Source organism: Dermacentor andersoni, chromosome 2, assembly GCF_023375885.2.
Source record: "Dermacentor andersoni chromosome 2, qqDerAnde1_hic_scaffold, whole genome shotgun sequence".
NCBI classification, from domain to species: domain Eukaryota; kingdom Metazoa; phylum Arthropoda; class Arachnida; order Ixodida; family Ixodidae; genus Dermacentor; species Dermacentor andersoni.
The window spans coordinates 181540955-181557905 of record NC_092815.1 but is presented as its reverse complement, the minus strand read 5'-3'; the positions used below and the strand labels follow the sequence as shown (position 1 = coordinate 181557905).

General features: G+C 47.6%; 1 pseudogene; it reads right to left on the bottom strand.

The window, feature by feature from the left end:
* Positions 1–212: 212 nt before the first annotated feature.
* The window catches only part of LOC126540361 (ionotropic receptor 25a-like), a 65000-nt pseudogene continuing 48261 nt past the window's right edge, over positions 213–16951 (bottom strand).

The window sequence follows — 16951 nt, the reverse complement described above, 5'->3', positions numbered from 1 at the left end:
CTCGAGATTTAGCAGGACGCCCTCTTCTGCTTTACTGCAGCATTCGGTGTTACTACCAACGTTCTGGTCACCACCTCGGGTCATTGTCGCATAGAACTGCCTCTCTGGTGCGAAGCGGCACCCAAGTTTGACACTGGCCGCGGGCACGAAGACGCGCAACAGGACTACGCGCGTAAAAGCGGGCCCTGTAGCGCTTTCTTTGTGGACGTGTGGTCACTTTACGCTAGTGTCCGGCTAAGTCACAGCTCTGGGACCTTTATTGGGATGGTTGCTGAAAGACATCTTAATGTGAAAGGGAGGAAGAAGTGCCATTCACAGCAGTGGTTCTCAATGTCGCTATAAGGTAAAGCACTTTAAAAGGTTTGTTTTTATTCAACGAAACTCTGGCATATTTCTCTGGATAATTTAGTACACACGCACCTAATCTTAAAACGCGTTTGGAACAATATCTATTCACTCGTAAGTTTCCCGCGCCCTGCTGTTTCTAGCAAGCGAGGGAATATTCTTCTTCGGTATAGCGTAGCGAGTGAGGTGCTTCGGGAGTAAATGCCTGGTTGAAGGCTACTAGTGATTGATAGAGTCTTTGATGAAGTCTTTGCCAGAGTATTCTTTGACGGCGACCACTTTGCTGTTAGGTTTGCGGCTCTTGTAGTAGCAGTACTCTATGGCTAGGGTGATGCAAGCCATGACAACGCCGATGAAGATGACGATGAAAACGCCACCTGTTTAAAGAGAAATTTATCAGGTGACTGCTTTTATTTCAAGAGACGCCACAGCATTCCCGAATCCCAGAAAACACTAATCCTATGGAGATTTGCGCAAACCTTGCCCCAGTTCAAGCTGTCGGAACACCTTGCACTGAGGCAAGCTACTTCGTTTCTTAGCTTCGCGGAGAAACTGACCGGAAAGGTTGCGCGCATGCACAATTTGTTGAAACTATTGTCTGAACGGTGACATGTCGGGTAATGAAAATGTGTTTAACTGCGGCTGATTTTCTTCCGTGATTTACTTTTATTCGATGTAATCCAAAATTCGAAATAGTTGTCCTCTTAGCCAATCATACCCTATTGTAAATTTATTTTTATGTTTATTTAAAAAAAATACTTCCGCCTATTCGAAGACCAAACATGTGGGCAAAATTGTTATTCATGCAAATAGAGCACGTTACACGGCCAAAAAGTTGTACAAGAAATACAGCTCGGAGAATAAAAGAAAAGGGCGCACACATTCGCGCAACCGAATTACAACAGCAGGTGCACAAAAAGGGAAGCACTCTAAGTGTGAAGAATAAAAAAGAAACATAATCCCGGCAAGGCGGGTACTACAAACGTACCGCTTGCAATCCGGGAACAGCTTAGTTATGTATTTGCAGTGTAATAAACAATCTAGATATTTAAATAAATACTATTTGCTTTTTCTCCATTCTGTCTTTAATTTTCGGTTTTGTCATGAGCTTCAAACCCTGTGCTGTAGAGCGCTTTGGTAGTAACAAAGCTGACGAGCTGTGGAAGATGCTAGTGACAGTCAACAACTTAGCGCAATCGCTGGGAGAGCGAGGGTTTTTTGCACTGTTTCCTTTTTTTTTTTGCACACAGGAATGGAGTTTCATACTAAAACAGAAAGATGGTCCATCTCACTTTGGTCTGGCCTCAAACTGCCTACCAATGTTCCGGATGCTGATGCCGCCGCTTTGGCGCTCGCTGTCGTCACATGTGAGACGGGCGGGGTTCTTGTTCCACCACGTTTCCTTGAGGCTTTCCAAGCGACGCTCGTTGAGTAGCTTGCGGATTCTGTCGACACCGAAAGCGAAAGAAAAAACTTGAAGGACGCTTAAGCTTCCCCTTTAAGAGTGGAATGCGTTGGCATTCAAAGATCCATGGCTGTTTCTCATGTTTCCCGGCAACTACAGTTTACACAACCGTAATGTTTTCCTGAAAACGCTGGCGGCGAGTGCTATGCATGAAACTGGGCTTTCTGGTTCTTCTTTTTCTTTCCCCCTCTAACGGCGGGCGACGCCGCTGCCGCGGATGCGCGGAGGCGAGCGCCTTCTGGATGGTGCTGCAAGGATCCGAACGGGGCGCGCCGCCCCTACTAAGACAGACCTAATAGGGCAGCTGGAAAATGGGTTTGAATTTCCGCGCAACCGAATATGTTTACTCGTACATTCAAATTACAACCCGATGCTATCATGTCTTTAGGTTGTGTTTAAGACGTACTTTACAATTTTTTACGCGTTTTACTTTGAGCAATTTAATTAGTTCAGTAACGCCTATGCGGCATGCGGTGGGCCTGCGTGGTTCGGGATGTGTAGTTCGGCATGATTTTTCTCTAACGGACAACGCCGTCGACGCTGACACCGGATTTTCTGCGGCATCAGTCCCTTAACGCTGTTGCGTTAAAAAGAAATAATGATTAAGTCTAGTACAGCAAAGGCTTCCGCGCCCGCAAGTGTCGCACTGTTTCCACAGCGCTGGCGGTACGCAGGTACAAGTGCCTCGTCATAACATTATCCAGAAGACTCTCGTTGCACCTAGTGGAAATCGTGATGATCCACTGTGCAACCGATGTGAAAATACGCTTTTACGCAATGTTTCTGATTGATTCGTGGGCGTTAAACGGTCCAAAGCAAAACTGGGGCTATGACAGACGCCCTAGCAGACGGCTCCGCATTAATCTTGATTACCTGAAGCTACTTGACGTGCACCTAAACCCCTCAAAAGCACGAGCATTATTCACCCCATCGGTATGCGGCCTCTGTGACCAGGAATTGAACCTGCGACTTCGTTCTCAGCAGCAGTATGTCTCAGCCACTAAGCCACCGCGGATGGTAATGCAAATTGTCTCAACAGACGTAATAGCGCAGTCAGCTTTTTAAAGTTTTCTTATTCGTTATCTAGTCCAAAGGTAACACTGATGTGCTTAAAGTTTTCAGGATAAATTCCAGGTAACCGCTGTGCCAGTCGTCGTGACGACATCCCCTGCCGCACTTCCTTCCTTTATACGGGGTTTTGAGGGTAACGTAATTGATAACGAATGTTTCTTATAGCGAAGAATTTGCGTTATGATCGGCCCCCTTCGTAAGCAGGCTCAACTATAATGCCGTCTCGGAGATCTTCGGTGGCCATCTTTATCCTGCTGGTACGGCTTCATTACTCGAAAGTGAAGCAGACGACAAACGACAAACGACGGGCCGACGTGTGCATGCGTGCGTGCGTGCGTGCGTGGGTTTGTGTGTGTGTGTGTATGTTTTGGGAGCGAAACGCCAGCGCTAAAAGCTCTTCCGTGCTCTGAGAACCGTTTGCAGTGGTTTGCAGTGTTGCCAACAAGCCCCATGCTGATAGTGGCTCATGTTAATACCTTTTTTCTTTGCAGCCCACAATGTGCCGCGATGCCGAATAAACTGAATGAATGAATTGAGACAAGAATAACCTCAAGGCAAACATGGGGCGCTATAACGTAAAGCTATTCCAAACTTTTCCAGTTCTGCAATCAGCCCTCCGAGATTGGTCGAAAACTTTTTTGGACCACCCCTAGTTCGCCTGTTTGTCACGCGACGTCACAAAAACCACGATAGCTTCCCATCTGATATGACGTGAACGCACTGATTTTGCATGATGGGAAAGAAAAAAAGAAAAATAGGTATTTATGATTCGACGCCCTTTCGCCATTATCCCTCGGCTATTGGTCAAAAGTTTTCGGGCGACGCCCACGTCAACTGCCTGTCACGCGGCGTCACAAAACCGCGAGAACTCACCACGTCAAAGTGACGTGCACGTGTTAAAGATGCATTATTGTGCCGAAAAAAAAAAAACTGAATTTTCTTCTGAATAGCGGCAGGCTGCCCCGTTCCAAAAGGAATAAAAGATGGCTGCCACCGATCGTTCAGGCACTGGCTACTCGGTTTTTGCGTGGCTGTGTAACGTTTTCGAGCACTTTCGGCACGTTTACGACCTCGTTCTGCGAACATTTCTTTGCTGAGGATTCGTTTTAGCGGCATTCTTAACCTTCCGTTGCATGCCGTCGTGATTTTTGACCAGCCACCGCAAGCGAAGTAAGGGAAAGCGGACCAAACACAGACGCCGGACCACCCTCTTCATCCGGTTACCGAGTTTCAGTGCACTGACTCGGCCCCATCGAATGCCTTTCCACTTGAGCGTGCTCCTCGCCTCTTGTCAGCCAATTAGATAAGACAAGCCGCTCACTGTAGGCAATGCTATTCGTCTTTACAGCAAAGAAAAGTGACCTCCTATAAACAAAAGAGCGTTTGATTTGTCTGTTCAGACGACCCTGAGGGTCAGCGCCCGATGCTTGCGTCGTTGGTTACGCAAATTTGACGTCAGGAGATTTTAATAAAAAAACATATTGGAATAGCTTTACGTTATAGGGCCCGAGCACGCTAACGCCGCGTAGCGCTTTCGCAGTAACCAAGCAAATTGCTGCAGCTAACGACACCCACCGACAAACAGGTGAACCACAACGCGTATACCTACGCGCTTGAAAGCCGGTCCTTCAAGGGCGAGTTCTGTTGAACCGCCAGTGCCAACGGCTTTCTGCTGAATTCACTGCCAACGGTCACAGTTGGTCATTGTGGCGTACTTCACTCGGGTTGAGTCCGCTGCAATGCAAGTACAGTCACGCGTGACATTTACCATATGGAATCCACACGATGGTTGGCTGAGTTGCGTGTTCAAGCTAATAAATGCTAGTGAATACCGAGGGGAGTACAGCCGAAGCCGTAGGTCAGCAGATGGTATAGAATGATACATGACAGATGTCGTGGGCTTTAGTACGCATCAATTGCGTTTTGTCTGTCCTTTTTTCACAGTTTGCCTATACTACATAAATGATTTGCCTTTCGCTTTTATAAACGCTAAAATTCACCCGCATTTCTTTTTTGCTTCGTCGAGTTTTGGCTACTTCGGTCTTTTCACTTAGCGGCCTTCTCATGCCCCTAACTCCCTTGAAAAGTTTGGTAAGTGACGCGTAGAGTGGGTGGCGCGACTGACGCACCTAAAGAGACGTGCTTCAACTTTTCGCTGCCTGAAACTCGGTGCTGTAACTTACTTTCTGGTGTTCAACACCGACCGTATACGGTTCTCTGACACTGGCGGTGGAAAACGAAAAACTGCGACGCCGAATGCTAAACTAGACGGAAGGCTACTCTTTCACCGTGAATGACGCCGGGCGGCATTTCGAAAGGGCTTTCACTGCAATTATCCTAGTTTAGCACTGAAAGGAAGCTGCGTAATGAGAACTGGTAGTGTTGTCTGTCATATTGAAGCTCGAAGTGAAGCAACGCGTGCAGAAAGGACACAAATACTGTGCACTGTTTGTGTCCTTCTTGTCCACGTCGTGTCAGCGCCGTGAGTATGTTATACCAAAAGGAATGTTTCCTCTGACATTGAATGCCAGGAAGCTATATATATATATATATATATATATATATATATATATATATATATATATATATATATATATATATATCATAAGAAGCCAACAAACACTGACACCAAGGACAACATAGGGAGCGTTACTTGTGCTTAATAAAAGAAATAAAGAAACGATAAATTAATTCACTTATTAAGCACACGTAATTTCTCCTATGTTGTCCTTGGTGTCAGTGTTTGTTGGCTTCTTATGATATGACTAATAAAAATCAGGCCCCTTGGTTAACCCCCTGTCCTCTGGTTTATTACATAAAGAGGGTCTCGAATCTGGCAACATTGATGCCTTCAGGTAGCATGCGTGGGTTTATTGACCTGTTGCCTTCACCCAAAAAGATCGCGTTCTCGTGACGCCTGCGGCAGAATGGATGTTCCTCATCCGCCGCCAAGGCCTGTGAGTGGGTGGGGGAGTGGTGTGTGGGCGAGTGGGCTAGTGGTGGCGCTGGCGAACACTCCCAGGGTTCTACTAGGCAACATAAATACCCAAGAAAGTGGATGGCGAAACGGGGCCACGGTACCTCAATTGATGGAGCATCGCACGTGAAATGCGAACGTTGTGAGATCGTTCCCCACCTGTGGCAAGTAGTTTTTTCATCTACTTTCATTTCCATTAACTTATCGTGTTTTTCATTTGTTAAGCACAAGTAATTTCCCTTATGTTGTCCTTGGTGTCAGTGTTTGTTAGGTTCTTATGATATGACTAATAAATATCGGGCCCCTCGGTTAGCCCCCTTTCTCCGAATATATATATATATATATATATATATATATATATACAAATGACGGGGGTCGACTTCGGACGACGGTCAGTTGCGCTTCGCACCTCGATGAGGCAGGACGTGGTTCGAGTGAATTCCTGAACAGTACGTTGCAATGTGGCGAACGCGCGGCTTAAATCATGGATCCGAGACCTCAAAGAAGTGCGACATAATGCTAATGCATTTTTCTTGCATTTACTTCTACATCGCCACTGAGATTTTTTCCTTGTGTCTGTTTTCCTCTCATTTTCTTTACTTGCTAGAAACGCTTCACTTGACAATAAGCTGTCTGTCTTGTCTGTATTTTCAAGTGCTGTTTTTCTAACATGATGACGTACCACCAAGCTCAAGTCGAGACGTTATTGTTGTTTTCTATGCAACTCGTCATTAGCTATAGCAGCAAGAATGGCGCACTCGAATCTTTTCTTCTTGTTTTTTTTCGACATCCCGAGCAATGCGTTTACATTCGCAAGACACGTGTGACAACGTCAAAGAACGACACAGTAAGGGAGATACCGCTACAGTGCTTAATTTTTGCTTTTTTTTGCTTTTATGATAGGAAGTTTCCTGTGGTTTAATTTGAAGAACCAAGGCTGCTTTGAGCGTGCATTTATCTCTCAGCACAGAGGCTGAGTCTCGATTTGGCATTTAACGAAACCCGGGTTTTAAACGCGTCTTTAGCAGCAGGGCTCCATAGCCGCTGTGCTAGTGCAGCGGGTTGTGCGTCCGTGAAGACACACCACCAAAGCTCGCTATACCCTACAGGCTCGCCGATGACTCACCGATCAACGCGAACCCTTCTTGCGAGCCCTTGGACTCCTTGACCTTTCGCACACCTTCCTCAAATTTCGTGGGCATGCCGGAATCATGCATGGTCCACCAGATCTTCGTATATTTCTCACTCACTGGATAGTCCCACACTGCCAGTTTCGCGCGCTCTTCGTCGCTCAAGGTGTCGTCCAAAGACATTTTCTTCCAGATGCTGAAAAATCAAACTTAGGGTGAAGAACAAAACGTGTAACGCGGCGAAGGTGAAGTGGTGCAGCATGCTTGATTTTAGGTTACCTTGGCCCACTTGTACTCACATTGTGGCTGTCCGGGCCACTAAATTCACTTTCTTTTTTATTCGGACATTTCGGCAAATGCTCACGAAGAGGGGCAAAAGGAGGCTGTCTTCTTGACTACGGCTACTCGCTATACTTCGTATAGGTACAACACATGAGAACTCGAAACAAAACACTATAGTATGTACAGAGATTTGGTACGCCATCATAAACAAAAACAAAAACACGCGCGCAGAAAACATTTTTTTAAAAAGTCAGGCTTACTGCTATAGACATACAGAAGTACGCACGAAGCCTGCGAAGTTCATACGGCAATGTGTGTCGAACAACACGACGTATTTACATAAGAGCAAGCAGTCAGCGAATATGGTGACATCTGCGCAAATTTGGTCAGATACATTCGTACTAATGTGAACCAGCAAATCATAAAAAAGCAAGCCTGCTTGTCTTACTTATAGTACGCAATCTGAGGTAGAATAGTATATACTTGACCATTAGTATTCGTTATTGTTGTGCGGTCATTCTGATGCAGCTAACTGTGGCCCCCAGTCAGCGGCGTCGCACGTGGGCCCAAGGAGGCCTTGCAAACACACTGACAGCCAATTGTAATTTGCTAAGGCAAAATAACCAATTCCATTTCCACCTGTCATAGTGACTCTACCTACACTGACATTCGATGCTGCGTAGCGTTGCAGTCAGTTACTTTAACAGAATGGAGGAAGAGGTCAAGAAAGTTGGAAACCAAGTACAGGGTAATTGAAAGTGTAAATAGACAACCAGGACTCATCAAAAGAAAGTTAGAGAAACATAAACAGTGATTTGGATGCAAAGAGTCGAAAAAGAAAACACCATGGAGATTTACAAGAATGGGAAGAAGAAATTCGAAGGAAAAATCTGTACGATAACGTATAAGGCAGTGGTTTGCTATCTGAGGCTCGAGTTGGTTGCCTAAGGGCAGAAACATACCGGAAAGATGACGCAGGTGTTTGCTGCAGCAACAATGCGGAGACCACTGGGCATGTCTTAATGAAATGCGAAGGGATTCACCCGGTGAGACCCGTAGGTAACATACGCATTACAGAAGCGCTTGGTAATGAAAGGACGGAAGCATCAACTGGTATGTGGTCGAGATAAGCAAGAGGCGTTTAGAGTATTGGTGAGAAAAAAAAAGCAGGGACACATTGATATGACCGAACCCGTTACATGTATAGGTAGCAGTACAAGGTAGGTAGAAAAGTTTTGAACATAAACATGAATGAACTTTATTTAAAGCAGTGACTCGTCAGTCGAGGTGGGAGGGTTGATCCCTTATTCCAGGAACCCTCTGGCTTGGATCACCCTCCGGGCCCGGGCGACGAGCTCACGCTGGTGGACCAGTTCCGTCTTGGAGATCGCAGCCTCCCACGTTTCAGCGAGGAGGTTTGGGTCTGCGTCTGCTTCTACTAGTTGTGTCGCTGTGATGCTTGCTCGGATGGTCTTGCATTGCAGTAGGAGATGCGCCAGGGTGTCTGGCACGTTGAAGTGTGGACAAGTGTAGCTGTACAGCGTCGGGTGGAAATGGTGCAGTAAGCTTCTGTGGGCAAAGGTATTGCTCTGGAATCGCCTGTAGTCGGTGCTTTCGTTTCTCGTTAGTTTTGGATGTGGTGGAGGGTATACCCTGCGTCCAAGCCGATAGTGCTGCAGTAGTGCTTGGTAAGTTACCGCTATTGTTTCCGTTTCCTCCGCTGATTTGGGTGGGTGAGACATGTCTAGAACCTCGTGCGGGGAGGCCCGCTTGACGCTTGTGCGGACCGCGGTGTGTGCCGCTTCATTCCCTTCGAGTCCCTCGTGTCCCGGAACCCACATGATGCAGGCGTAGAGGGGGGGGGGGGGGGGGAGTAGTGTGGTCACGTTTCAGCATGTTGATCGCTTTGATGGAGATCCTGCCCTTCATGTAGTTGCGCGCCGCTGTTTGAGAGTCGGTGAAGACCACTATGGCGTCATCGCTTGTGTGGGTGGCGAGTGCTATAGCGGCCTCCTCAGCTGTGTCTGTACGTTTGGCCAGAATTGTCGCCAAAGCCAGTGTCGTCCCCCTGTAGTCTGTGACGCTGATGGCGAAGGCGTTTCGGACCGGATACTTGACTGTGTCCACATAGCTTGCCTGCGGGTAGTTACGGTGATAGTGTCCGAAGGCGTTTACCCTGGCGAGCCGTCTGCCTCGATGGTGTTCTGGATGCATGTTCCGAGGGATTTGATAAACTTGCAGACATTCTCGGAGCTTCGACTTGATCTTTTCCTTACGTTCGCCATCGAGTTCTAGGCTGGATACGTATCCTGTGCGTCGGAGGACTGCTCGGCCTGGGGTTGTGAGCTTGAATCTCTCGATCTGGCTGATTAGGTGTGCTTCCGCGAGTTCTTCCCAGGAGTTGTGAACTCCCATTCGAAGCAATCACTCAGTTAAGGCGGTTGTCGGCAGTCTTAGGGCGAGCTTCGTGGCCTTTCGTATTAGGAGGATTAGCTTTCGTTTCTCGGCTGTCTTCAGGTTGAGGTAAGGAGTTCCGTATGTAATGCGGCTGTAAAGGAGGGCTTGTACCATTCGCAAGGTGTCGTGCTCTTTGAGGCCATTGCAGCGATTGGCCACCCGTCGTATCAGATGAGTAAGCTGTGCCACGGTTTTGTGTAGCCTGGGGAGTGTGGCGGAGCCGGACCCATCCTTGTGTATATGGACTCCGAGGATTCGAAGTGAGTCGACCTTCGGTATCGGGGACTCCCTGAAGAAGGACTTGTGGGTCCGGTGCGTCGTGGCTTGGGGGCCGGCCCCGGGTGCGTGCCCCGACTACTAACAGCTTGGATTTATCCGGGGCACAGTGAAGGGCGCAGGTGTTGAGGTACCGTTCGATGATGTTGACAGCCTCCTGAAGATGGGCCTCCTGTTCGCCCGTGCTCGCGCCTCTCGCCCACAGCGTGATATCATCTGCATATAGAGCATGGAATATCCCTGGGACGGTGTCCAGGAGGCGGGGAAGTTTGAGGAGGGCCATGTTGAAGAGAAGTGGCGAGACTACCGGACCTTGTGGCGTGCCCTTGTTAGGTAGGTAAAATGTCTTGCTCCGGAGGTTGCCAATCCCCGTCGTGGCCGTACGGTTAGTGAGGAAAGCGCGCATGTAGGAGTATGTTTTGGCACCACAGCCGATATCTTCTAGGTTACGGAGAATGGCTTCATGGCTCGCGTTATCAAAGGCGTCCTTTACGTCTACAGCTAGAGTGGAATGCTTGCTGTGTTTGCTCAAGCGGTCAAGAATATCTTCGTTTAGCCGGAAGAGGACGTCCTGCTTGGAGAGCATCTGGCGGAAGCCGAACATGGTGTGCGGATAGCGATCGTTTTCCTCGATATGTGTGGTGGGCCGCTCGTTGACCATGTGTTCAAACAGTTTCCTGGCGCAGGACGTTAGGGAGATGGGGCGGAGATTTGCGATGGAAATGGGTTTGTTTGGTTTGGTTACTATGGTTACCTCCGAGTGTTTCTAGGCTGTTGGTAGCTCGCCCTCAATCTAGCAGTCGTTATAGTACCGAAGGAGAGTCGTCAACGCCCGAGGGGGTAGCTGTCGAAGGTGCTTGTTGGTCTCTCTGTCTATGCCCAGGCTCGTATTGCGTGTTAGCCTAGAGAGGGCTGCCTGTAACTCTGCCTATCTGAAAGCCCGATCTAGCTCTTCGTTCAGCGCTCCTTGGTACTCCCTGGGGGTGGAAAGGTTGGTGGCAGTGGTTTGCGGGTTAGCTGAGCCGTGTAGCTTCGTATGAAGTCCTTGGAATAGCTGATACTCTGTGCCGCCATAGTTGTGGATTAGTCGGTAAATTGTATGTCTTTGTTGGGTTTTGGTGTGGGTGTCGGCGACCAAGGCTCGAAGTGTATGGCAAATCTTCCCTCTGCTGAGGGTCCCTTGAAGTTGGTCGCAGAAGGATCGCCAGTAATGACTCACTAGCTGTTCAGCGTACTCCTGTGCCTGCATGCTTAATAGGGCAATTCGGCGCTGGAGCTTGCGGTTGAGCTTTTGGCGTCGCCATCGTTTGAGGAGCGATCGCCGAGCCTCGCATAAGTGCAGTAGGTGATGATCAACCACTGGATGGTCCTTGTCTAGTTGAATCGCCCTGGTGTGGCCGTCAGCCGCAAATACGATACCGTTTAGCCAAGCTTCTTTGATGTCCGAAACGTTGTGAAGCTCATTCCTATACGCGTTCCAGTCAGTGAGTCGCGCCTTTCTTGTCTTGGGCGCGCGGTGAGATTGTTCAACCTCGATTTGAATTATGTGGTGATCGCTCTCCAGTTTTAAAGAAGCGAAAAAATATTAGAGTGGTATACAAAAAATGCTAGAATGAAATGCATCTATACCACACCTGAGTAAGTCAAGCAGGCTAGGTGACTATTTGTCACCGCTCCGTTTCAAAGGGGATGCCAAGAAATCACCATCATCATCATTAAAGAATGCTGCTTACTTGTAGAACCTGGACTCGATGTCGGCCATGCGATGGAAGTAAGTCGTCGATGACGGGTCCGTCTGGGGCGCGTACTTAATCTTGTACTGCTTAGCGAGGTCGTCGAGGGACTCGATGGGCGAGTCGAGTCGGGACACGGTCAGGAAGGCGGCCAGGTTGGCCGTGTACGAAGCGATGATGATGAAGCCGAACAGCCACCAGGTGGCCGCCACCAGGCGTCCGGAAAGGTTGCGCGGTGCCTCGCCACCACCTGCGCGTATGCGAGAGCCATTGAAGGAACAGCTTTTTGCGCGCGAAGGCAGGACGCGGTACGAACACACAACGTCCCCCAGCATGTGACCCGAAACCACCACTCGCATCTGCAACTGTCAAGGACATAGCTGTAATGTATACGTGGACCGATATCAGAGTCAGTACAACACTGGGCGAGTTTCGTTGCTTAATTACAATGCATAGTAAAGTTTTGAAGTGCTGCTAATGTACATAAACACCTTGTGATGCTGTAGAATTCTTTTTGACTGAGTGCAATTTCTGTCTATGTATATTTGCTGCTGAAACAACTTCGCTTTTTGTAAAATGCGAGTACGAACCTCGGAGTCAGTGCAATTTGTGTGACATAACGACTCACATTACGATCCTCCCATGAACGTGGGTTTCATTGGCTCCGCCAGAGTAAAGTAGCTAAAGTGTAACGCTCATCAGAGGGTACACAAAGCATATTTCCGGCGGGATAACCCGCAATGCAACGTATGGCAAAGACACGTGAGTTACACCAAAGTGTCGATGAGCAATGCTTAAAGGTAGCGTCGTTATGTAGTTCGTGATCAGCCCTTGCTTTGCCGTTTGGGCTCTCACGTCCACCGTTACCTGGTGCAAATAGATGCCAAGTTCGCAAACGCGTGCAATAACTTATGCAAGGTTTGTCAAACCCATGACAACTCTCGGCCGGGCCCTCCAACAAATTATTTGCGCAAGGAAATCAACTATTTTCTGTGGTCGAACTAACTTGGTCGCAGCCGCATCAACTTACACTATATGGCTAATTTCCTGTCTCATCGTTTCCACAGCGTGCTTAATTTATAATCGTCGCCACCTACAAACGGCGCGCTCTCACTATGACGACTTCCATCGTCTGCAATGCTATGCTTTCCTACAGACCTGTGGCGCTTGCCAGTTGTATAGGAAAGACCATGGAATGTATGGTTTGAACGCACCTGGAGTGGTTTTTGGGGAAGCGTAATATATGTCCAGACGCGATGACAGGTTTTCGAAAGGGTAGGTCGTCAATCGACTGCGTCATTGACTTAGTAACGACTGCTGAACATCAGAAATGTCGCCGTCGATTGACGGCTGCAGTCTTTCTTGATATCAAGGATGCTTTTGACAATGCTCTCCATGACGCAATTTTAAATGCCCTTGAAGAATGTGGCATTGGTGGCGGCCTGCATCAGCCGGTAGCCAACTATCTTCAAAAGAGAACGATATTCATGACAACTCTAGACGGTGATACAAGGAACCATCCCGCCTATCGTGGTGTGCCTCAATGAGCTGTACTGAGCCCAAGTTTATTGAATGTTGTTCTCGCTGAACTCGTCAAAGAACTCGCAGGTACAGTTTCGGTCTCTGTGTACGCAGATAAGATACACAAGTACAAACGAAGCTACAGTGCATGCTGTGTCAATAATGTCGATATACATAAACAGTCATGGACTACAGCTCTCACCGACAAAGAGTGTTGCCATGGCGTTTATACGCAAGTCAATGGCCTGCTATCCCATTATTGTTGATGGGAAGATTATACCTTCGGTAACCCACTACAATTTTCTCGGAGTCACAATCGACATTGACCTATCTTGGTCGAAGTACATCTCTGCATTTAGAAAAAAGCTGGCCAGTTTTACTCAAGTCATTCGACATATGTCTGCAAAATCGTGGGGGCAATCCAAATCATCTCTTCTGCAGCTCTACCAGGCACTTTTTGTTGGATACCAGTGCGCCTGTACTTTCTCGGATTAGTATATCAGCCGTACGCACACTTGAAGTGCTCAGGCTCGCGCACTAAGAATTTACCTAGGACTACCACAATGTGCTTCTACTTGGGGCACTATTGCAAGGCACGCGCTCGCCCAGCTCGAGGTTAGCTGCAACATGAGCCAGTGCAAGTGCATCTACAGCTTCTCACTAGGCACAGAAATCACCTGCTGACAAACGTCATAAGCACATGGCCTGAAGCTGCCTACTCGGAAGCCGTGTTGTCGCAACAAGAGCTACTGCCGTCGGACTGCATGAGATACCGGAAGTTCTACTCCGGACGATGGCAGAGCCAAAGGTGAGACTCTCAATGCCCGGAATAACAAAGAAGTCTAAAATGCCGCTTGCTGGGCTGAAGCATTTCACGCTATCCTACATTGCTTACATGTACAGATATACAGAACATGTTTTTTGCAGATGGTTCTGTAACACAGACCTCTTCCGCGGCAGCTTACACGGTACCTGGAAAAAGGGGTCACGCAACGATTCAAGATAGGACACAAAGCATCGTCAACAGCAGCTGAGTTGGCTGGCGTTCCAGAAGTAGTCCACTGCATACTGCAACAAAGCCTTGAGAAATGGACACTGTTGTGTGACTCAAAACGCGCACTGCAACTCATAAGCAATTACATGAATCACAGAACCGCATACAGTCCTCTGGTTTATGACATCATGGTGCTCGTTGAGGCGTCTAAAATCCGCGCATACCATCGTGCTGCAGTGGATTTCTAGCCATTGTGGAATAGCTGGAAATGAGCAAACTGACGCGGAGCCAAAGAAGGCACACACTGACGGAAAAATGATAAAGCTTAATTTTTCCCCGGTATGACGTCAACGCCTTGCTTCCTAACTCCGTCAAAACCTCTATAGCGCGACAATGGGACAGCCCCGAACATCAGCATGAGCGCCTCCAAAGACTTGACGCTATTTGCGATTCCGGCTTCCACTTCGGTTGCGGAGAGGCCAGGAAACACTCATCCATCGATTACGGCTTGGTGTGGCCTACACTCGCCGATACTATCACAAGATTTAACGAGAATGAGACCCGGACTGTAACGTCTGTCAAACTCCAGGGACAATAGCTCACAGACTTTGTGTGTGCCCTCAATATGAGGCCGAGCGAAGGACACTTAAGTCTAGTTTTGACTGCTTGGACTCCCGCACCCTTTCGGAAGAAAATATTTTAGACCACGCCCAACGCACCATAACATCACTCTTGAGCTTTCTATGTGAGGCTGGCTTAGACGGTCGTCTCTAGAACCTGTGACACGTGAAGACAGTGCGAAACGTGTTTTCGCAATAGCGTTCTGTGTGGACAAGATTGTTCCCGCGAGTATTGTGTCTAAAGCACGCATCCGCGTATAGGACAACATGTAAATAGTAGTTCATTGTGCCGTATCATGATTACCTGCCGCCTACCTTTCCCTGTATCTCCCACTTCGTCTTACCCCTGTGAGGAGTAGCAGGCTAGATACACGCTCTCCAGGTCGACTTCTCCTCTTTTCTTTTCATTAAGATCTACTCCTCCTCCTCCATTGTCTGATCAAATAAACTGGGGTGTCATACCTATAGTGCTCATGAGCTTGGAAATTCGCAAACACTCACCTCAGATTGAAAGGCGAGCAGCTCTGAGGATAATTCTTAGGTAATCAGAAACACCAGTCAGGCCTTTGTGGCTTCGGAGGAGTCATAAATCTTTGCTGGACGTAACCTACAAGTGCTAGTTCAATTCTAACTCAATCAAAAATATTGGTTGTCATTTTATTGGTACGAAAAAAAAGAGCAAAAGTTACTGACGTAGAAGGCAGACTCCGTGGCACACAATATAAATAAAATGAACTAAATTTTTCGAATCGAGGTTAATGGAAAAGTACGTGTAGTCGTGATTGCGTGTACGAATATACTTAAAAGTGGTATTGAGAACTTGTATACTAAGAAACTGCAGGGCCTGTTATCGTGCTTTGTGGGTAGAGTTGGAAGACCACAACGATTTGTTGGAACTTTTCGAAAACTACAACAGTTGTTCCCCAGTAATGGCACATGGGTTAGCTTGGGATGGAATAGACATTCAGTGCACTGACCCTGGGGTGTGAGCGATGTCATGCAGAACCAGAGGCATTCTTTCAGGTTAAAGTCTCGTTTCTCCTCGTCGTCCTTGTATTTCTCCTGGTTGCTTCGGTAGCTGTAAGGGCTCAGCCGATCGAAAAGGTACATGAGGAAGCTGCGAGAAATGGGATATTCGTGTAAGCAGACATATTCCGCCGTTTTCCAAACCGTGTAAGGTTATTGCTGTGAGTCGAACATTCAATTGGCCTATCCAAAAAATCTCGCGCTGCCAGAATATAAATGGGAATCCGACTGAGATGTAAAAGTTTACCAAATACTGTGACGAGGAGCGTCGCATCGTAAGTTCATGACGGATACCATTTTGTAGTAAACTTCATGCCACTGAAAGCCGACATAGTATGCATACGCTACGCTACGGTGTTCAGTCGAGCTATATAAGTTTATGCCATCACGCATCGTTAGCGATGACACTTAAGGAGAGTTACAATCAAATAAAATTTTCCAAAGCTGCTTAAACAGCAGTTGCTTGCCTATACTAAAAGCAATTAGCAGAGCAAACATGTTCACGGCTTAAAGAAGTCTTCCAAGCATACGCTGATACTTTGGAAACGCTTAGGATGTCAAAACGTGAAATGCAGAAAAACCGTCTGACATGTCAAACGCTTTAATTGGCAAATAAAAGTAGTTCATGTTGCAGACCGATGTTTGACTGAGAGGGTATAGCTCAGTATAGGACGTACGTTATATTTAACGAAAACATTGAGATCAAGTAGTAAATACGGTGTCATAGTTGGGCAGTTACGCCTACCACACGCTGTCAAATGATAATAAGCCTCACATTTTCTTTCTTGTTACTATGTACTAGAATGACTGCGCGTTTGATCTGCGGTTTATTGAAAATGTCGCCAACCTTGTAAAAAAGTATGCTGCGAGGATAAATCCCCACACGTTTCCTTCGAGCACGGTGAGGAACTTGAAAAGCGACGATTTCACTTCGGGTTTCTTCATCAAGATGGACATGCCCACCAGGTCGTAGTAGGGCACAGTGAAATCCACCACCGTTTCGCGCTCTGCCATGACCGAAATTGGCCCCAGTGCGATGTCCGCTCTCTGCAAC